General features: G+C 44.7%; 1 protein-coding gene across 1 annotated transcript in view; it reads right to left on the bottom strand.

Annotated features, from left to right (window-relative positions):
- The window catches only part of ACBD6 (acyl-CoA binding domain containing 6), a 92,769-nt gene that overhangs the window by 51,416 nt on the left and 17,181 nt on the right, over positions 1-24,172 (bottom strand). The window lies entirely within an intron of this gene.

Below are 24,172 nucleotides of genomic sequence, written 5' to 3'. Positions count from 1 at the left end.
TCTGCTACACACAGGCGATGGTCAGATCATCTGTATGTAGCAGAATTCCTCACTTGCTATGAGTGCTGACCTCCGGGCAGCGCTCATAGCATTGCGGCAGTGACAACCATAGAGGTCTTCAGGAGACATCTGGTTGTCATGCCAACAAACGGTGACCCGCGATCACGTGATGGGGTCAACGATGGGCGGATTTCCGGCACGATGGTCGTAAGTGCATGTTAAATGCCACTGTTAGAGTTTGACAGCGGCATTTAACAGGTTTATAGCAGCGGGTGGATCGCGATTCCACCCGTGGCTGTTCCAGGCACATGTCAGCTGTTCAAAACAGCTGACACGTCCTGGGAAAGATGTGGGCTCACCGCCGGAGCCAACATCAAAGGGAGGTTGTCCGACATCGGCGTACTATTACGCCCGATGTCGGAAAGAGGTTAAACCTAACATGGAATATCAGCCAAACTAGAGACACTCATTTGTAGATATCTGTTTAAAAAATTTTTTGTTCCTAGTCAGCACAGAGCGTGGTACTGGTTGGCTCGGTAAGTGTCCATTTACAAGGGCTATTACCTTTCGCAATAAATAACTGCCGATCACCAAACAAGCAGCTGATCAGCAGTTGTTTAGTGCCCCAGGTCGGTCCATGTACACAGACACTTACCCAGCCGATCAGTACCACACTCTGTACGAACACGGAACAAAAATTCTGAAACACAAGTCTACAGGTATGTGTTGTTGGGTTGTTCTAGGTTAAACTTCAGATGCGCACTGAACGATCTGTAATAGATAGTTCATGGAGTATAGACTACCACTGTTCTCTGCAGCATGTTTACACAGGACAATGTGCTGCCGAGAATGATGATCTTTTGAGCAGCACAAAAGATCATTTCACAGGACAAACGAGTATTTTACTCATTTCTCGTTAAATCGGCAGTCTGTTTAGACTGAAAGGTTATTGTGAAATGATCGCTGTCACGATTCAGGTTTGGATTCGTGGCAGCTCTGGTTCTGCTATAATTTAAATGTAGCTGTTTTCCTTTTAGGGCAGCAAGGGTTAATGTCTGCTTCCTTGCTGGCAGCTGCTGTGTTGCTGGTCAGCTGATGTGGGTGGTGACCACTCCCACCATCCTTTAAATAGTCACCTGACGCATCAGCTGACTGTTGGGAATAGAGTTTTCTATGTAGACCCGCCTTGGAGTTACAGCTCTCTGTTGTCTGCGCTGAATCTGCTTCTGTGGATTTCGGGGTCCTGTTTCCGTATCCTCTGCGGTGTGGAGCTGGGCAGCGGAGTCTGGAGCCAAGTTTTGAGTATTTACCGTGTCTCATGCTTGTCACTATCCTCTGTGTTTGTACCATCTGCAGTGGTGAGGCTAGCGCCCTTGCTGGCCCGTGCACTAGCCAGGGCATTATGAGGTGACAGTTAGGAACAGCAGGGAGGGGGGATGGAACTGCTTAGGGCGTTAGGGGAGTTTAGGGACAGGCTCAGGTTGGAGCTCAGGAGGTGTCCCATCACTCCTTCCCTATTTGTTAGAGTCTTCCTCTCCCCTTTACCCTCTCATTGTGTGTGTGTTGTGCCGTCCGCTGGACCAACCCCTGTTCGTAAGAAACGCTTTTAGAAACAAACTTGTTTGTTACAATCCTGCAGTGTAAAATTGGCATTAAGACGCCTTTCAGTTCTCTCAATTCTAGGAATGGGGACCTAGTTTTCAAATAACAGAAGAAGATCATACTTTAACTTCCATTTTACAAGGCGTGAAATCATAGCAAAATTTCATCAAATTGCGAAGGCAAGACATGAAGTGGTACGGGATGCGCATTTATACAGGCACCTGGAGACATGGCTGAGGCAGCATTAAACCCATTTCCCAAAACGTTTATATGCCATCCATCACTCTGTAATACCGGAATAAGAATGTGACCAGTCCCATGTCTGAAAACACACATTTCCAGTGACAGCCAATGCTATATTTCAACTGTCCATCTGCAGCAAACGGCGAGCAATAAATAAAGCTGCAGAGCTGTAAATTCCCAGTGAGCAGGACATTAAGAGGCAGCAGGCAGGTAACCGAGAACCAGTAGAGTACGGCATGAAGACGACAGAGAATACATTATGGAGACCACTTACCATTTCTCTGGTACACAACTCTCTATGAGCTTGTGTCATTAACCTCAGGGCGTCACAAATAATCTTAATAAATTCATACTGCCGATTTCTATGAAGCAGCCATTTACGCTTTTCAGATCGCTTTCTTTAGCTGTAGCACAGAGCAGTCATTCGGCGGTCCTACTTTGCTTTGTATGAGCCCCCCACAGACCCCAGGTCAGACACGTATTTCTTGGTAGATATCAGTGAATGATATTGTCATATTGGATCAGACTCACATTATTTGGGCTCATTCCCACTTGCGAAGAAATCGGACAAATGCAATCCGATCCAAAATTAGATTGCATTCGGACCAATGTTATTCTATCATTGTGTGTTCATCTGCCTTTTATTAGATAGATAGAAGAAAAGCCGGCAATTCATCTGCCGTGTACTGTAAAATCCCTGCAGGAGCTGACAGGATAGAAAAATGGATTACATACAGTAAATACACATAGAATAGATAATTATACAGATGTCTGTGACAAATACAATTAGTACAGTGCGTGTGCAGCTTACTGTATATGTATTTAATTATTTTTCTGAACAAAAATGGCGTGGGCTCTCGCATAATTTTTCGTAACCAGCAGAGGGAAAGCCAACAGCTGGGGGCAGATGTTTATAGCCTGGGAAGGGGGTAATACCCATGGAGCTTCCCAGGCTATTCATATCAGCTCACAGCTGGCTACTAAAATGGGGGACCCCCCAAAAAATGATAGGGTCGCCTTATAATTAATAACCAGCAAAGGCTATGCAGACAGCTGATATTAATAGCCTAGGGAGGGTCCATGGATACTGCTCCCCCCAGGCTAAAATCATCAGCTCTCAACCGCCCCAGAAAAGGTGCATCTCAGTGCTCAGTGTCTCCCTGTGGACTCCTATTCCCTGTCTGAGGGCACCGCAAGCATGAGAAAGGTCTCCTGCTTGCGGTGCCGTCAGACAGGTCCTGCGAGTTCACAGCCAATGAACTCACTTAACCTATGTGATGTCCGCGCAAGCGTGGTGGAAAATTTTCCATGGCACCCCTCACAAGTCATCCATGCATTGAGCCGTCATCTCAAATGTATGTTGCGTTTTAAGGTGGCTGTAACAACTCTACTGGCATCACGGCATGGCCTCTCATCTCTCACACTATCTTACCCACGGCTCCAGGTCATGTTGTGGTTTCTGTTTGTTGCCAGCTCCATATTCTGTGCCTCTGCTCTCTGCATGCTTCCCTGCTGTGTACATAGGGGGGCGGCGCCAGAACTCTCTGGTTCTTGTAGAATCAGGGAGCACCTGTCTAATCTGTTCCTGACCAATTACCAAGAGGCCTCCAGTATTTAGGACAGCTCCACCCTGTGGACTGGGCCTGTGCAATGTGTAAACTCAATTTGTGTTTTGCTTCTGAGCTGCCAGGACTTGCTCTAAGTGTCTTGCCTTCTCTGAAGGCTGTTTTCCTTGCTTTGCCTTGTATCTTGTTTATCTGCCCTCCAGGAGGCTGTATATCCTGGTCCTTGTGTCTTTGTTCTCTTTTACCTTGTCTGAACTTTGTCCTACCTCTGTCTCCTTGCTGTGGTTTCTTTCCCTGCAGTGCCGCTCTGCTCCGCACTCTGCGACCTTGCTTTGCTTCTTCCTCTGCAACCTGTGACTTTGCTCTGCACTCTGGGACTTGCTCTGCTCTTGTCTCTGCACTGTGCCTTTGCTTTGCTCTTGGCTCTGCACTCTGCCTTCACTCCATTCTTGGCTCTGCACTTTGTGGTTCTACCCTTGTCTCTCTGCGGCTTTGCCTCTGCTACGCCCTCCTGCGGTTCTGCTCCGTTCTACTCTGCTCTGCAGAAATCTCTTGCTGCAGCTCACCTCCGCATTCCTTGCGGTTCTGCTCTGCTTAGCTTCTGCAGAAATTAACTGCAGATCCTCTCCGCATTCCTTGCGGTTCCGCTTTGCCTAGCTTCTGTTGCTGCTCTACCGCTCCTATCTGCAGCCTTGCGGTTCTCTTCCTGTGTGAACAGGTTCCAACCTGTTCCTTCATACTCCTTTCCTTCCGGCCCAGTGTCTCTGCCGTACCTGCCAGCCCCGTGTCTCTGCCGTACCTGCCAGCCCCGTGTCTCTGCCGTACCTGCCAGCCCCGTGTCTCTGCCGTACCTGCCAGCCCCGTGTCTCTGCCGTACCTGCCAGCCCCGTGTCTCTGCCGTACCTGCCAGCCCCGTGTCTCTGCCGTACCTGCCAGCCCCGTGTCTCTGCCGTACCTGCCAGCCCCGTGTCTCTGCCGTACCTGCCAGCCCCGTGTCTCTGCCGTACCTGCCAGCCCTGTGTCTCTGCCGTATCTGTGTCTCAGCCGTGCCAGCCTACTCGTCTGAGTTTTAGCCGTACTCTTCTGCCAGTCCTGCCTGATGCCTGCACCTGTCCTAGTGTTCCTGTTCTCCAAGTGGGATCAGCAGCCAGACACCACCCTGGAGTAGCACCTCGCAGCTCCATGCCGCACAAGTCTGACCTCACCATCAGAGGCTCCAGCAAACACCAAGGCAGCTGTCATAGTCACGCCCCTTCCAGGGTAGTTTGGTTCGTGGCACAGTGGGGCCACAAACCCCCCAAGCTCACGCCCACCAGTCAGGGCGTGAGCGTGACAGTGGCGAATGTCGGAGACTGGTGGCGGATGCTGGGCGGAAATACGATGGGCCATATTGGGTTTTAACGGTCTGGCAGTGGCTCATTCCCGTCTGTGAGACCCCAAGCACACTTGACCGTTCCCTGCTCGTATGTTAATGATGAGCTCGGGAGGAATACCAATGGGCCAACAAGCAATTGTCTGACAGTTATCAAACTTATATGAGCAGTTTTATAATAAGTGCTCATTCTTTCCCCATACCAAGTTAAATCTATGCAGGACTTGAAATCATTTCCACTTGATGGACTTGTCTGCCTCTAGTCCTAATACTAAGAAGGTGGTGGCCATGCAACAAGCATTGATCCAAGTAGAAGGTCCTTCATATGTTTGAGTGTAACGCGAGGGTCCAGCACACGGATTCATGTGCTGATGAGTGAAGGGAGGGGTGCATGGATTAAAGAGCCCGATGCAGCCCTGATAAACAATAAAGCGCCTCTGTCTCTACAGACTTCCCTGGTGACAGATGTTCCTAAATGGCGCTGTTATTTTATGCAAATCCACGTCTGCTCTGGTCTCTTCATTTACATACCTGAATACCAGCAGCTAAGAGCTTGGCAGTAAACTAGCAAGCAAAATTATAGCCACAGGTTGCAATGTTCAATGAGTATACAGCAGGGACTGAGTAACTCCTCGTGTGCCAGGGATGTTTTATACACTCTGCTGCGATTCCAATAAACTGCTGGTCACTGCCAGTAAAGAAGGGTCTGCAATTTGTTAATGGAAAGGCTACATCAACCCTTTAGTGTCACGAGTATCACGTAAACACTCAAGTCTAGCAATGATAAAAGCGCAGGTTGTGGAGGAATTCTCCAGGTGCTGTCACCTAATCTCCATGTATTCAGGAGGAGACGTCACCACCGAGGTGTGCGGTGCTCACTGCCTCCATAATGACAATATAAAAACTAAGACTTTGGAGAAAAAAAAAGGGGGTAATAATAAACAATTAAAAAAAAGTTATAAAAATTGTAAATTGAATGGGTCTGTGCTGCAGTGCCTGATAAGAGTAAAAAAAAGTGTGGTGGTATCAGGCCGAAAGAAAATATGAAGACGTGTGAAATAAACCAACGGTGCATTTTTTACTCCCACACAGAAATATTGGAAAATTTGACCATTTAATCGCAGACAGAAAAAAGCCGCATACACAACATGGTTTAGATGTTAGGGCGTTTGCACACAATATATTTTTGAGGAATATGTCCGCCTGGAACATGTTCACATCCAGCTTTTTGCGGAGTTGTTTTTTTTTTTTTTTTTAATGCAAATTAAAACCTGCCTTTTATAGTATCAGCAAAAGCTATGAGATTGCAGAAATCTCCTGCACATACCTGTTTTTAATTTTCCAGACAAAATTTGAGAATTGAGGTGTTTTTAAAATCTGAAGCAGGTCAATTTTTTCATCCATGGAATATAATGAGAAAGCACAAACAAACAAAAAAACGCTGCAAAAATGTTTGTTGCTTTTTAAGTGCTTTTGGTGAAAAACATGTACTGTAGAGTAAGCACTTGTAATCCTCCCCCCCCCCCCCCTCCCAAAAAAAAAAAAAAAAAAAGTCCGGAAATGTCACAAAACGTTCCAAGAGCAAGTTTTGGCTGCCGAAAAAAAATGCAGTAAAACCGCTGCCTGTGAACATAGCCCAAGGATCGTTTTGCACAGTATTATTTTATGGAATCATCCTGCAATTTTTCATGCAGTTTTTCAAAGTAAAAACAATGATATTTATCCACTTTTTTTCTATTTCTGTGTTTGACTCAAAGGCTAAATACTTTAGAATGTATTTGTGTTCATTGAGAAAAAAATATATATAAATCCTGATGCTTTTTTTTTTTTTTTTTTTAAAGTTTTTGGTATTTCGTGCCTGTTTTTTTTTTAAATTCTTTTATTGGTGCCTAATACAGAGCTCAGTAGTCAGAGAACTGGTAGATCTCGCAGCTATACTGGAAGATAAAACGGTTTTTAATCAAATCTGTAGCAACTAGTAAAATAAGTGACACATCAATGGAATCAGGGTTCCTGCCCCTATAACAACATGCAGCTCATAGATAGGTTAGAAAAAACCTGGTGATAAATTCCTTTTCAATGAGACACGAGCAGTTCATGGTAGAAAACCAACATAACAGAGATACAGCTGCTTTATAGGAAGGAATGGGCTAAAATTCCTCCCAGCCGATGTGCAGGACTAATCAATAATTACTGGAAGTGTTTAGACGCAGTTCATAAACTATTGCCAATCACTGACATGATATTGGAGCATTTTCCCCAAATAACAGTTTCTGATGACATCTGGAGTACTGCCACGATTATAAGCCAGTGTGTAACAAGTTGGGGGGTTTATTCTTTTTTCATTTACCCCCTGTAAAAATGAAACATTCAGATATAAAGTAACATTTTAGTAGAAATATGTAATTTTTGTTTTCTTTTTATGGCCCAATAGGGTACAAAATTCTGTGAAGAACCTGCGGGATCAACACAAACCTAGATGACAGTATTGAGGAGGGCAGTTTCCAAAATGGGTTCACTTGTGGAGCAATTTCTGCCGTTTTGGCAATTCAGAAAAAATGAGAAATGGCGTCCACAATCTATTCCTGCCAAAACGTACACACGTGTGTATGTGTCCAAACAACAGTTTTCATACACATAGGGGGGTATCGCAGAATCGATTCTCCCATCTCTGTTTAAGGCCACGGTCACACGTTCAGTATTTGGTGAGGTTTTTTCACATCAGTATTTGTAAACCAAAACCAGGAGTGGGTGATAAATGCAGAAGTGATGACGTGTTTCTATTATCCTTCTCCTCTGATTGTTCCTCCTGGTTTTGTCTTATTGATAGAAAATACTGAATGTGTGAACGTGGCAGAAAGGAGTTTTCTGGGCAGAATTAAAAAAAAAAACAAAACCATCTACAGTCACTTTATGGGACTGCTGAACTGTGACAGTGTTCAGTGTGCACACGGCCATGATTCCAGAACGAATATATTTAAAGAAAAAAAACAACAACATGTATCACAAAACCAAAAATTATTATTGATCTATTGCTGCCAGGCAAAAATTTACAAAACTGAACATGAGGTTCTTAGCGTAACATTCTGGACAGCGTGTATGAGCCCACTGCCACGTCACGGTGAACCTAAGAGGGCACCTAACTTACTATAGCCTTAAGAGGTGCGGTGTAGCAACCACGGTGGCAGCAGCAGTTATACCAGCAGGGGCAGAGACCTGGCGCCTCACAGCAGCCATACTGAGAGTCTGAGTCCCCACGACTCCAGGTCACATCATTCCAAAATCATAGCACCAACTCCAAATGAATAAATTAGAGAGAACAAAAAAAAAAAACCTTACCTTCCGCATGTTCTCACACTGAGAGCAAAGATAGGAGGAACACCTGTTGCAGCCTCCTGCTAATTTAAAAACACTTGGGTCAAATGGTAGGAGCGCTGGTCCAAACAAAAAAAAAACCCCAAAACAATGCAATATGCCAGAACAGTAGATAAAAAGCCATGAACCGCACATCCCAAAATCATGCACTGATCTAATGCTGCTAGGTAAAAAGTTACAAAACTGAACAAGAGGTTCTTGGCTGAACATTCTGATCCCACTGCACGTCACAGCAAAACCAACAGTGGTCACTAGCCTTAAGGTGCGGTGCCGGGCACCAGCCGCAGTTGGCGTACCAGTAGGCGAGGTTGGTCACTCCATGCTGCGAATGTGAGTCACTACGAATCCAGGCACAAAACCACAGCACCAATACAAAGTGAATAGGTCCAAAAAAATATGGAGGGAACCCTTATTCAATGTCTCCTGCTAATTATAAAACATCTAGTGGCATTAGAACAATTAGTGATTTTTGGGCAATGTCTTTTTTTTCTACAGTTCTGGCATACTGCATTAATGTCTCCTCCTTTTTTGCTGTGCTTGGACCACCGCTCCTCCCATTGGACCCAGGAGTTTTTCCTATTTTTGAGCTCAGCTCAGCTTGATAACATGTGGAAGGTGAGATTTTTTTTTTGCAGAGTGATGTGGGCTGGAGTCATGAGGACTGGCTATGGACCCACTGTGAGGTTTGCCACCATGTGGCGGTGGGTTTCATATCGTCTGATCAGAATGTTACACTGAGAACCTCATGTCCCATTTTGCAGCCTAGCAGCATTAGATTAAAGTATGATTTTTGGATGTGCAGTCCAGGTCTTCTTTTTCAAATTCTGAAACCCTGTCACACTTCCCACCTTGTGCTGCGAATACACGACATTTGTGACATTGCAGTCTACCAAAGTCGCATAGATTGACCTTTTCTGTTTTACACAGAAGAACCCTTTAAAACAGAAAAAAAACAGACAGCACATGGCTGACACATGGATCATCCCACTTTTATTTTTTATTGGAGACATTGATCTGGATGTGTGTGTTATATCTAGGACTCGAATTAAAAACAGACGTGTCTACATTTTTGGTGGACACTTTGCCTGGACACTAACCGGGACAAGTGAACTCACCACACATGGCAATGGGTACATGTTCTTTATGTGAAAAACATGGTTCATGAAAAAATGTGTGTTAATGGGGCCCTTGTGCAGTCCTGTATACACGACTCTTCTTTCTTACAACTGCTTTAAAAAAAAATCAAAAGGCCCCCAATAAACACCCCAAGCCTTTGCTTCAGTTTCCCCCTGCACCAGTAGTTGGAAGAGGACCTCAATGTTGGGTGCAATGCAAGTAGTTATAGGACATATTTCTACACAGCCCCTCAATAAAATCTCTCATGTAACAAATGTTTTTTTTTTTACATTACAGAAGTAAATGGTAAACGGGTCCGATGCAATCCTTGTATTGGAATCTAGCATGGAGCTGGTCCAGTAATTGACAGCGCAGATATATAGATTAGTAAATGAGTAGCAATCTATAGTCTTACTGTAAGGAGAGGTTTTATGCCATAAAGCCATCCGCTGCCATTGGCTCCCCCGTCCTGTGTCGCTCCTCTCCCCTCCCGCAGATATGATTTGTATTCCTAGCATACTGACACCACAGCCATAATTCAATTAGTTGGAGAGGAAAGGATCCCCCAGGAGTAGCATTCTCCTGGCCCAAATCGCTGCATTTCTCCGGCAGATGACAGGAGGGCGAGTGTTTGTGGGCAGGGGAAAAAGCAGCCGGCACAGAGAGCTGGCGGTGACAGGGTCTTCCTGCTGGAATGAGGCAGCCCCACTTACCCTCTCAGGTTTTTACTTGTCCCATAGGGGAGGATGGAAATGATGTGCACAGAGCAGAGATGGGCAGTTAACAAAACACAGAGAGACAACTTACTCCCACTGCAACCATAACACATTAATTCACAAACTGCTCCCCTGGGCACCAAGAGTGAAGTATCTGACTCTGAAGAGGAGGAGGGGGCGAGCACCAGCAGATGGCTCAGCGTCTAGTGGGATCATTCTCCAGATTAAAGAGCACCGTGATCAGAGCGGTGTCACCTCCTCGCTGCTCTCAGAACCGGCACAATAGGAACATTAAGAAAAATAAGGTCCCCAGTACCCACCATGCACAGGGGGCAAGAGTGTAGGTTCTTTCCCTTTTTTAACAGGACCTGTCAACTCTCCTTTTACTATTTTTTTATATTCCCATTTAATTAACAATTCTGGGACTTTTGTTTTCTGCAAACTCTGCATTGTGCTGTTCCTCTGTAATCACTCCTGGCAATATATTAAACTAATTAATTTACAGTGTGGTGTAAGCAATCCCCTACATGACCTACGGCCGGGTCAGCACTAGCACTAGCTGGGCAGTGTCAGAGTGCGCCTGCATACACCGCCCCCGGACTGGTAACGCCTACTTGTCCATTTAGTCATGAAGGTCTAGAAGGAATAACAGTAAGAAAATACGCCCCAGAATTAGGATTTCATGCGGACCATGTTTATATGGCAAAACAGACGAAGTCCGGGGAGCGACGGGTCGTCTAGTAAATGGAGATTACAGTTTGTCTACTCTATATGCCAATACAATCTCATTTGTTTCTTGAAATATCAGCAATACATTATTACATATGTAGTGGGGTCAGTACGAAGATCGTGTCCACCTGTGTTATGTCGAAGAACCATATTGGCATATGATAGTCCAGGATTTAAAAAAAAAAAAAAAAAAGCAAATAAATATATACAGTAATTTGCACATCTGAGTCCAGCTAATTATCCAATCTGAGACGGTGGACGGACACTGCGTCGCCGGACACACACGGACACTGTGTCACAGCACCACGCAGGCCACCTACATTATTGCAGACTCTACTCCAGTCGGATCCTGTGAGCCTGCACCAACCCCTTTTTTCCTGGTTACAGGCACTGGCAGGTGAACACTGCTTTACCACTCCTCGCTCCATTAGGCAGCACGTTACTGAAGAAGGCCAACAAGGGCCGAAACGTTTATCCTCTCTTTTGCTAATAAACACAAAAGAGATCCACCATAAGTTGAGTGCCGGGTTTATTTTATATATATATATATATATATATATATATATATATATATATATATATATATAATTATCCAATCTGAGACTGATTTATACAGAGGTCTGAATGTGCCCTAAGGCTATGTGCACACGTTGCGGATTGGTGTACGGATTTTTTCGCACTGTTTTTGCAAAATCCGCAGGTAAACCGCACTGAGGATTACCCACAGATTTGCAGCGGATTTACTGTGGTTTTTGTGCGGATTCCTATTGAGGAGCAGGTGTAAACCGCTGTGGAATCCGCACAAAGTATTGACAGGCTGCAGGAAAAACACGGCTGCGTTTCCGCGTGTTTTTTTTCCGCAGCATGTGCACTGCGGATTTTGTTTTCCATACATTTGCATGGTACTGTACACCGCATGGGAAACAGCTGCAGATCCGCAGCGGCCAATCCGCAACGTGTGCACATAGCCTTATACAAAGAAAGAGGTTGGTAGTGGCCACAGTAGGAGGTGTAATAAGAATGTTAGCAAATACTTCCAATTAGAAACGTAGTACAGTTCTTCACTCTCCCTATGTCACTTACCCCATGATCAGGCATCGCAGTAGTTATAGTGATGTAGCTGGTGGTGACCACAGATACCTAAGCTACTGCAATGCCCTGCACATGGGGTAGGCAACATAGTGAACCTTAAAAACGACTATATTTCTAATTGGAGGCATTTAGTAATAATATTATTATTACTACTACTACACACTGGAATATCCCTTTAAGGGTACGTGTCCACGTTCAGGAAACGCTGCGTGTTTGACGCTGCGTGGGGTCGCAGCGTCCAGATGTTCCAGCATAGTGGAGGGGATTATATGAAATCCTGTGTCCACTATGCGTGGAAACACGCATCCATCGGCCCTGCGACTCCGGACATGCTGCGCGTCTTTTAAGATCGCAGCATGTCCGTGTTCCTTGCGGCGACGCTGTGCCGCCGCCAGGAATAACACAGGGCCCTATGCGAGGGGTGCGATGATGTCGGATGTGTCCAATGAACACATCCGGCATCATCGCGTCCCAGAAGGGGGAGGGTTTGCCGCTCCGACGATACCGCCGGCCATCCTGATCGTGGACACATACCCTAAGGCTGGGTTTACACAATGTTAATTTGGTGAGGATTTTTGGTACTTAAAAACACGCAGCCTTTCACAGTGCGAGCAAAGTGGATGAGCTCTACGTCCATCTGCTTCACATACTTCCCTACATCCAGGAATCCAGCACCGGCCGCTCTGTGATCTGCATTTACACTGTTAGGAAGATGTAAGGTTCAAGCAGCAGGACCGAGATTGGCTGCTGTAGTCAGGTGACTTCCACAGGGCATCATCAGCTGAGGCGCTGCTGATGTCACCTGACCACGAGAGCCAATCACAGGCAGCAGCAGTCAGGCTGGGGTCACACATGGCGTAAGACAATACGCCACGTATTATACGTCCGTACTACGGCCGTAATACGGAGAAATGTTCCCAAAATAGTGATCCGTAGTCAGGGTGTGTCAGCGTATTTTGCGCATGGCATCCTCCGTATGTAATCCGTATGGCATCCGTACTGCGAGATTTTCGCGCAGGCTTGCAAAACCGACATCTAATGGATTTATGTGCTCAAATGTTCGGGAAAACATATATACAATATATATATATATATATATATATATATATATATATATATATATATATATATATATATATATATATATATATATATATATATATATATATATATATATATATATATATATATATATATATATATATATATATATGTCATTGTGACACATATATATATATATTCTGTATTTAGATTTCAATCAGCGCGATATCTGTGAACAGCCGGTAATTCAATTGCCGGCTTTTCATTTCTCCTGCACAAACCCGACAGGATATGAGACATGATTACATACAGTAAACCATCTCATATCCCCCTTTTTTTTGCATATTCCACACTACTAATGTTAGTAGTGTGTATGTGCAAAATTTCTGCGCTGTAGCTGCTAAAATAAAGGGTTAAATGGCGGAAAAAATTGGCGTGGGCTCCCGCGCAATTTTCTCCGCCAGAGCGGTAAAGCCAGTGACTGAGGGCAGATATTAATAGCCAGGAGAGGGTCCATGGTTATTGGCCCCCCCTGGCTACAAACATCTGCCCCCAGCCACCCCAGAAAAGGCACATCTGGAAGATGCGCCTATTCTGGCACTTGGCCACTCTCTTCCCACTCCCTGTAGCGGTGGGATATGGGGTAATGAAGGGTTAATGCCACCTTGCTATTGAAAGGTGACATTAAGCCAGATTAATAATGGAGAGGCGTCAATTATGACACCTCTCCATTATTAATCCAATTGTAGGAAAGGGTTAAAAAACACACACATATGATTGAAAAGTATTTTAATGAAATAAACACAGCGGTTGTTGTAATAATTTATTGTTCTCTCAAATCCATTTGCAGTCCCTCGCTTGGCAACATAATAAACGCACAAGATACATACCTTCTGATGTACTGTCAGGTCCAACGATGTAATCCATCTGAAGGGGTTAACTAATATTACAGGCAGGAGCCCTGCTAAATGCAGCGGTGCTCCGTGCCTGTAATCCCCGGCGAATGAATGAAATGTAGGTCATTGACCTACATTTCATTCATTCGCGGTGAGGCGCCCTCTGGTGGATGTTCTCATGAACTGCAGCCTGGGAACTTTTTCCCACGCTCCAGGTCATATGAGGACATCCACCAGGGGGCGCATCACCGCGACTGAAGGAAATGTAGGTCAATGACCTACATTTCATTCATTCGCCGGGGATTACAGGCACGGAGCACAGCTGCATTAGCAGGGCTCCTGCCTGTAATATTAGTTAACCCCTTCAGATGGATTACATCGTTGGACCTGACAGTACATCAGAAGGTATGTATCTTGTGCGTTTATTATGTTGCCAAGCGAGGGACTGCAAATGGATTTGAGAGAACAATAAATTATTACAACAACCGCTGTGTTTATTTCATTAAAATACTTTTCAATCATGTGTGTGTGTGTTTTTTAACCCTTTCCTACAATTGGATTAATAATGGATAGGTGTCATAATTGACGCCTCTCCATCATTAATCTGGCTTAATGTCACCTTCCAATAGCAAGGTGGCATTAACCCTTCATTACCCCATATCCCACCGCTACAGGGAGTGGGAAGAGAGTGGCCAAGTGCCAGAATAGGCGCATCTTCCAGATGTGCCTTTTCTGGGGTGGCTGGGGGCAGATGTTTTTAGCCACGGGGGGGCCAATAACCATGGACCCTCTCCTGGCTATTAATATCTGCCCTCAGTCACTGGCTTTACCACTCTGGCGGAGAAAATTGCGCGGGAGCCCACGCCAATTTTTTCCGCCATTTAACCCTTTATTTCAGCAGCTACAGCGCTGAAATTTTGCACATACACACTACTAACATTAGTGTGGAATATGCAAAAAAAAAGGGGATATGAGATGGTTTACTATATGTAAACCACGTCTCATATCCTGTCGGGTTTGTGCAGGAGAAATGAAAAGCCGGCAATTGAATTACCGACTTTTCACTAACAGCGCTGCGTATTTCTCGCAAGTCACACTGCTGGTCCGTGTGGAATCCGTATTTTTCTCGCCCCCATAGACTTTCATTGGCGTATTATTTGCGCAATACGCTGACAAACGCAGCATGCTGCGATTTTGTACGGCCGTAGAAAGCCGTATAATACTGAACCGTAATATACGGCTAATAGGAGCAGCCCCATTGAGAAGCATTGTGCCGTATGTAATGCGAGTTTTACGTACGTAGTTTTTGCGCTCTTACGTACGTAAAACACGCATGTGTGACCCCAGCCTCATGCAGCCATTTGAATGATGACCACTTCCTTCCAGTATAAAACACAGCCACAGTGACATGTGCTGGATCCAGGTGAGTGCCGGTAGGTGAGCATGGTCTCACATGTTTATATATAATCAAGTCACTGATAACATTTTAATTTTGCCAAGGCATCCCCTTTAAATACAAAAAATATGCACGGATATTAGATGCAGATTTTATTGCAGAAATTTGTGCATAAAATCCACAGCCATATTGTTCCTTTTTAAAATACGGTAAATCACACATCTTTAGCCTTCTTGCTTTGTGATGCAGTGACCCCTGTTATAGGTAGGGGGCGCTGCATGGTCTCCTCAGAATACACACGGAGGTGTATTGAGGCCATAAGAATGCATGGCAGTCGCAGGTATAACTGAGGTGATGAGACAAAGTCCAGCATTATTGTGAATGGCCGGCATGTGTCGCAGAGGAAGATACTCTGCACTGTAAGCCTGGAGTAAGGTTGTTGTGGGACCTGTAGTCCCACAAGTTTTTGTGTAGTTTTAAAGGGAGGCTGGCTGGGTCTGGCTAACCACACACACCTCCCACCTGTGGTGGTGGTTACAAGAATGTAATGTGACCAGGGTTTTCCTGTGTATGGACCTGAATGGTTCTTGGCTGTAAGGTCCTGTGAGAGGAAAGACCTGGGTGTTGGGAGGTCCAGAGTGGGGACCGGATTCCTGAAGACCATTTGATGAGGCAGGGATCCTGAGTGGCCTATGTGTTGGGAGGTCCAGAGTGGGGACCGGATCCCTGGAGAGTACTTGGTGAGGTCGTGATCCTGAGTGGCCTCTGTGTTTGGACCGGATCCTTGAAGAGCACAAGGTGAGGCCATGGATCTGTTGGGCCAGTGACGGCTACTGTGTGGGGGAAGCTACCGTCGTTCGGTGGGTCTGGAACCGACTGGTGTGTGCCTGTCAGGCAAGTTGGTGATCGCCGTTAGGCAGCTTCTCCGGAGGATATAATGTGTGGTCTCTTGAGAAAACTGGGCAGAGAAGTCTGGCGTATTTAGAGACTCCGTATTAAAGCCGAATACTAAGAAGTGTTATGGTAGCTGGACGGACTGAGGTCCAGCAAGTTTAGTGACCGCAACTTAATGACATGTTCTGATACAGTGTGTAATGGACTGTTCGTGGTACGGTTTATGACTCTATAATAAACCACATAGACTTATGTGCAAAAAGTGTGCCTGTGTGCCTTAAATCTTGTTGCTAAGCGAGTACTCCCCAACCCGCTAGTGGTCGCGGCATCACACTTTATTTGCACTTCTCTGGTATTTGGAAGTTCACAATTCTACAGGGACAAACTAAGATACTTTGTACCACTCTATCATTTGCGTTGGTGTTGTATGCCTTTAAGAAGTGTAAAAAATAAAATAAAATAATGAAGCAACTTTGCAGTATTATCCAAAAAACGTTTTTGCGTCTCCAACTCCTAGGCAGGTCTATGTGTCTCCATGGAAACAGTTGGAAGCCTGTAGTTTGGTCCTGCATACGCCCAGCCATCTGTCAGATGGGTTTTGATAATATACATTTTTCAGGATAGCAAAAAATATAGTGCAAGATCACATAATAGTTTGTTTATAGGGAGATACCATAGCAACTTATAGGTCTCCATGAGAGCTGTAACCATAAATCAAAGCTTCTCTAATTTGACCATTTTTTTTTTTTTTTTATGCATCGGAAAAATTCAAAATTTTCAATAATTAAAGAATAACCTTCCATTTGTCTTCACAGGTGGCAGATTGGAGGAAAAAAAATGTCAAGCTTCAATTCTTGCAGAAATCCATGTGTTTGCTACCAATCTGCATCGTGTGACTATACTCTAAAGGGGCCATTTCACCACCCCATGAGCCATTTTGCTCTGTCTACTGGGTAAACAAATGAGAACAATCCAAAATACTGCTCACGAGCAGCCGCAATGGTTACGTGGATCTTTCCAACCATGTACTGTGTGTAATTTCTGTCCTCCTTTCTCGCCCCCATGACGTCATACTGCATCGTCCTCTCTATATAGAAGGTTAATCAGTGATTGCATGTAATGACTTTTTAATCACTTTGACAATCCAGCCATAGAGTAATCCCCTCTACTAGCTGCAGGCCGGCACCGCGCAGCAGTAAGTGGTCCATTGTTGTACTAGAATGATGCTGCCCTATATAATAAAGATGTACTATACACCTGCAGTGTACACACTATATACTGCAGATCGATTGTATGCTACATCTGCTGCATCAGGGTTGAGGCTCCACTTATCTGATGGCGAGGGGGAGATGTAATGTGTGACGTGGATACTGGAGCACGGTCCGGTCACTGGCATTAACTGGGGACCTTCCAAATAAGACGCAAGACTCTGTTCATGGCATGTTGCCTCCTACAGTCATGGCAAAACGTATTGACACCCTTGAAATTGATGCAGAAAATAGCATTTCTCCCAGAAAATTATTGCAATTACACATGTATTGTTATACAAATTTGTGTGTATTGGAACACAAAATAACAGAGAAAAACTAGCAAAATTTCACACAAACCACCCAAAAATGGGCCAGACAAAACTGTCACCTTTCTAAAATTGTGGGTAAATAACTTTGAACGAGCATCGCATGCTGGAAGCAAACTCCCCTGTGGCAAGTAACAGGTGTGGGCAATGTGAAATTCTCACTTAAAACCAGATAAAAAGGGGAGAAGTTCACTCCGGCTATGTGCAGACGTTGCGGATTTGGCTGCAGATCCACAGTGGATTGGACGCTGCGGATTCGCAGCAGTTTTCCCTCCGGTAAAACCTATGGAAAATATAATCCACAGGGAGGAGAATACCGCACGGAAACGCTGGGTTGTATTTTCTGCAGCATGTCAATTCTTTGTGCGGATTCCGCAGCGTTTTACACCTGTTCCTTTATAGGAATCCACAGGTGGTAAAACGCACAAAAAACGCTGGTAATCCGAGGGGTAAAACGCAGTGCGTTTTGCCTGCGGATTTTTCAAAACCCGCACAGAAATCCGCAACGTGTGCACATAGCCTCAATCTTTGCAATTATGGTGTGTACAAGGCATCATGAAATCTGAAGATTACCAAAGGAAGTGTCAGAAAGCTGGATTTGTGGCCTAAGTCAGGAGTCTTCCAGCAGGACACTGACCCCATAAATACTTCAAGAAGCCCCCAGAAATGGATGGAAACAAAGCACTGGAGAGTTCTGAAGTGGCAGCAATGAGGCTGGATCTACACCCCATTGATCACCTGTGGAGAGATCTTAAAATTGCTGTTGGGAGAAGACGTCTTCCAATATGAAAGACCTGGAGCACTATGCAAAAGGAGAAGAATGGTCCACAATTCCAGGGGAGAGATGGAAGAAGCTTGTTGTTGGTTATAGGAAGCGATTTATTGCAGTTATTTATTATGAAGGGTGGGCAACCAAATATTAAGTTGAGGCTGCCAACAACTGGTACAGGCTATTTGAGGAGTTTATGTGAAATTATGACCAATCTGCTGCAGAAGTTCAGGAAAAAAAAAAGTCATGGAAAAACAAAGGCAATGAGCCATAATAAGTATAGACACTGGTATGATTCAGTTTTGGCATCTGACAACTGTATTTCTCCTGGTGGGAAGTATTGAAAACAGACAACATTTTTATTTTGTTCCTTTTACAATTAAGGTCAATGGTCGAGAGACCCGAATGTACGGGTAATAGTATGCATAGCACAGAGAAGAACAGATAACGGTTACAGGTCTATACTTATTTTCTGTATATACAGTACTAGTTCTCATGAATTAAATATAAGTGATGGAAAACAGATGAGTGTTGGAATGAAACAGAAGTCACCCAACTAAAAATCCAATCCCAATTTATTAGGATAAAAAAGAAAATCTGAGCAAAAAACAAAGGCAAAAATAAATAAATAAAAAAAATCAAAAGTGTGCTGCTGCCCCCTGCTGGTCAGTTGTTTGATGAACATGTGTGGAGAACACGTTTATAACCAGAAGTTTCTGCAATACAGTGCAAATCTCAAGAGAAAAACAATCTTCTACAGCAGCGGTATACACCAAGGACGGCTACAAGAGGTGATGTGAAGCTTGTCCACCACCATGTCTGCTGTATCCCAGGAGATGCACAAGGTTATGACTTTGCCTTGTCTTAGTGCACCACTTAGTGGATAGAGGTGGTATTGCAGATACACAAATAATTCCAGATGATCTAAGAGCTGGATTAATGGTAAGTCTTCCTACAAAGTGGCCAAAGGTTAATACAGGAGGAAAATTCAAAACCACTTTATAGGCAAAAGGCCAAAGACCAGGAGGGCCTGAGATCCGCCTGAACTGAGAAATACTGGAGACCGCAACCTCAGACTGAAAAAAACAAAACAAAAAAAAACACACCCCTGTATATTGCATACAGCTTTCGATAGGCTGCTGGTCCACGTTACAAGACCCCTAGTCCTGTAGAGATAATCTCCTGCTGATAAAACACTGATTTTATTTTAAAAAAGCCAGACACACAGCAAAGTAAGTGACATCACTGGAAATAGGCTCTCAGACCCTATGTCATTGTGGTCTCAGGATACATAGAAAAAAACCTACTGACAAATTCCCTTAAACCTCTTTCCCACATCCACCGCACATGTACGCTTGTCGCAGACAGGATCTGCCTCTAACAGATGAAGGTAGAATGGAGATCCACCTGTGACTGACTGACTGGCATTTGATCGTTAGCAAACTCTCACAGCGACATGAAGGCTATGTGCACACTTTGCGGATTCTGCTGCGGATTTTTCAGCAGCGGATTTGATGAAATCCGCAGTGCAAAAAGTACTGCGGATTTATCGCATTTTTTTGTGCAGTTTCCACTGCGATTTTAGACACCTGCGGGTTTTTAACATGGAGCAGGTGCCAAACCGCTGCGGATTCGGCACAAAGAATTGACATGCTGCGGAATTAAAACCGCTGCGTTTCCGCACGTTTTTTTCCGAAGCATGTGCACAGCGTTTTTTTGTTTTCCATAGGTTAACATTGTACTGTACACCACATGGAAAACTGCTGCGGATCCGCAGCGTCCAAAAACGCTGCGGATCCGCAGCAAAATCCGCAAAGTGTGCACATAGCCTAACAGCGCTTCATTATAAGCACCCATAGGCTGCCCCATTACAGCACCAATGGGTTGCTACGGCAGATGGGGGTCTGTTGAAGACCTCCATGCCTGCTATCACAGAGCTACATTGAAACCCAACCTGTGGCTGGGCTTGAAGGGAGACAGTGCAGTGCTTCTCACAAAATTGGAATATTATCAGAAAGTTAATTTATTTCAGTTCTTCAATACAAAAAAAAGCGTGTGTGTGTCTACACACACACACACATTACAGAGTGATCTATTTCATGTGTTTATTTCTGTTGATGATTATGGCTTACAGCCAATGAAAATCCAAAACTAATTATCTCAGTAAATTAGAATACTTTATAACACCAGTTTGAAAAATGAATTTAAAATCCGAAATGTTGGCCTACTGAAATGTATGTTCAGTTAGGCTACGTTCACATTTGCGTTGTGCGCCGCAGCGTCGGCGCACAACGTAAACAAAAACGCGGCAAAACGCACGCTAAAACGCTGCGTTTTGCGCCGCATGCGTCGTTTTTGCCCGCAAGTTGGACGCAAAAAAAATGCAACTTGAAGCGTTTCTTGCGTCCAACGCTTGCGGCCATGCGGCGCAAAACGCAGCACAACGCATGTCCATGCGCCCCCATGTTAAGTATAGGGGCGCATGACGCATGCGGCGCCGCTGCGGCGCCCGACGCTGCGGCGCTGACCGCAAATGTGAACGTAGCCTTAATGCACTCAATACTTGGTCGGGGCTCCTTTTGCATCAATTACTGCATAAATGCGGCGTGGCATGGAGGCGATCAGCCTGTGGCACTGCTGAGGTGTTATGGAAGCCCAGGTTGCTTTGATAGCAGCCTTCAGCTCGTCTCATTGTTGGGTCTGGTGTCTCATCTTCCTACTGACAATACTCCATAGATTCTCCATGGGGATAAGGTCAGGCGAGTTTGCTGCCAATCAAGCACAGTGATACTGTTGTTTGTAAACCAGGTATTGGTACTTTTGGTAGTGTGGACAGGGGCCAAGCTGGAGAATGAAATTTCCATCTCCAAAAAGCTTGTCAGCAGAGGGAAGCATGAAGTGCTCTAAAATTTCCTGGTAGACAGCTGTACTGACTTTGGTCTTGATAAACACAGTGGACCTACACCAGCAGATGACATGGCTCCCCAAACCATCACTGATTGTGGAAACTTCACACTAGACCTCAAACAGCTTGGATTGCGGCCTCTCCACTCTTCCTCCAGACTCTGGGACCTTGATTTCCAAATGAAATGCAAAACTTACTTTCATGTGAAAGCCCAGGTAAGACGCTTCTGGTGGTGTCTATTGGTCATGAGTGGCTTCACACAAGGAATGCGACACTTGTAGCCCATGTCCTGGATACGTCTGTGTGTGGCGGCTCTTGAAGCAATGACTCCAGCAGCACTCCACTCCTTGTGAATCTCTACCAATTTTTGAATGGCCGTTTCTTAATCCTTTCAAGGCTGCGGTTATCCCGGTTGCTTGTGCACCTTTTTCATCCACTCAACTTTCCATTAATATGCTTGGATACAGCACTCTGAACAGCCGGCTTCTTTAGCAATGGCCTTTTGTGGCTTACCCTCCTTGTGGAGTGTGTCAATGACTGCCATCTGGACATCTGTCAAGTCAGCAGTCTTCCCCATGATTGTGGAGCTACTGAAACAGACTTAGGCTACGTTCACACGATCCTTTTTTTGGTCCTTTTTTTTTCAGGTCCTGTTTTGGAAAATCCGCAGTGCAAAACTGCACTGCTGATTTTCCGACTGTTTCTTCTGCGGATTCCTCTGCGGGTTTTCAACAGCACTTTCCTATTGGTGCATGTTGAAAACAGGAGCGGAATCCGCAGCAAGAATTGACATGGTACTTCTTTTTTTCCGCAGAAAATCCGCGCGGATTTTCCAGCGGAAAAAAGGATAGTGGGCACAGCAGTTGGAGTTTTCCATAGGGTTACATTGTACTGTACCCTGCATGGAAAACGGCTGCGGATCCGCAGTGCAAAATCCGCTGCAGATCCACAGCAAAAAAAGGATCGTGTGAACGTAGCCTTAGGCTATGTTCACACGATGCGGTTTTTGCTGCGGATCCGCAGCGGTTTTTGCTGCGGATCCGCAGACGTTATCCATGCAGGGTACAGTACAATGTTACCCTATGGAAAACCAAAACCGCTGTGCCCACTTTCCTTTTTTCGGCTTGAAAATCCGCGCTGATTTTCTGCGGAAAAAAAGAAGTAGCATGTAAATTCTTTCTGCGGATTCCGCAGCGGGTTTCCACCTGCACCAATAGGAAAGTGCAGCTGGAAACCCGCAGTGGAATCCGCAGTAGAAAAAGGACAGAAAACCGCAGTGAAAACCACCGCGGTTTTGCACTGCGGTTTTTCCAAATCAGGACCTGAAAAATCTGCAGCAAAAAAAGGACAGTGTGAACAAGCCCTAAGGGACATTTTTAAATGCTTAACATGCCTTTGCAGGTGTTTTTGTTAATTATTCTAATTTACTGAGATAATGACTTTTGGGTTTTCATTGGCTGTAAGACAATCATCAACATTAACAGAAATAAGCACGTTAAATAGATCCCTCTAATGACTATATAATATATGAGTTTCAGTTTTTGTATTGAAGAACTGAAAAATTAACTTTTGATGATATTCTAATTTTGTGAGAAGCACCTGTATATTACATTTGAATCGCCTCCCTTTCGTCCTATTAAAATCAAGATTTAATACAAAAATAAAAAAAAATTAAAAAATACACATTTGGTATCTCCATGTTCATAAAAGTCCTTATCGGGAAAGGTTTAGTCAACCACTTGAAGTGGGTCTGACACCTTCTCGTTAGACGATGTGCACATATCGTCTTAATTAGGTTTCCGCCTAGAATCCACCTGGAAAAAGTCTTAAAACTTTACCGTAATGCTCAGCAAAGTAAGAACTATTTCACTCATAGCTGTGCGCACGCTCACTTTTTCGTTACTTCCCTTTTAACCATTTCAGGATTTGAATACCCAAGTAACATCTTCATTCTGTAGACAGCTTCTTTTTGATGCCGCCTGCTGTTTATAGCTAGAGCACGGAGAAAAAGAAGGGATTGGAGCCACCTCAAAAAACGACGGCAACTGCTTAGGAAAAAGCTGGCGGTCTTTATCATGAAAGAGCTTCTCCTAGGAAACCTCGCTGTCAGGACTGACGCCGTGGGCCCTTGGTGCTGCTTTCATCACATGCAGACTCAGACTATCCATACAATGGCTGCTGATGGAGGAGCAGGGCCAGTAAGATGCAATGACGGGCTCTGGGCTTCTCCTTACAGAAGCCATGACTTATTCTGTGAAACCAGGCAGAATAGTAACAGACGATGCTACTGAGGCCATCAGGGTGCCTGGTATATGGACTACTACTCCCAGCATGCAAATCACCCCAGCAAAAGCGGAGCAGAACTCAGCAAGGAATGCTGGGAGATTTCAGCTCTAAAGGCCTGTAGAAAGCAGCACTAGACTGGGAAACACAGGACCCGCACAGGATAAACAATGCAATAATAAAGGTATTTAAAGCGACAGCATAATAGAAAACCTCTGCAAGCTTCTGCCAAACACAGCGAAACTGCCATCCACAGGTTGTTATTGCTGCTCAGCCCAATTCATTTCTACAGAGAGAAGCTGCAGTACCAGATACAACCTGAGCACGGATGTGGCGCTGCTCAAAGGAAAATGAAGCCATATTTTTATAATTCCTGAGAACCCCTTTAAATTAAACTCTGCAAGAGACATACACTGTGACTATAATATAGATAATGTAACACTATAGCCCAGAGACACATTGTGGCAGTAATATAATGAGACACTGCAGCCCAGCGTCAGGACAAACGACGCCTGCCGTCCTCACAAAGCCTCTACATACTACACGGGTCATAGCGGAGAGAAGTTGTGCAAGGACGGTCCCTTCTGATCAAGGCCACAAGT

The sequence above is a fragment of the Ranitomeya variabilis genome, chromosome 8 (genome assembly GCF_051348905.1).
Source record: "Ranitomeya variabilis isolate aRanVar5 chromosome 8, aRanVar5.hap1, whole genome shotgun sequence".
In the NCBI taxonomy this organism is placed as follows: Eukaryota; Metazoa; Chordata; class Amphibia; order Anura; family Dendrobatidae; genus Ranitomeya; species Ranitomeya variabilis.
This window is presented reverse-complemented; position numbering and strand designations above follow the sequence as displayed.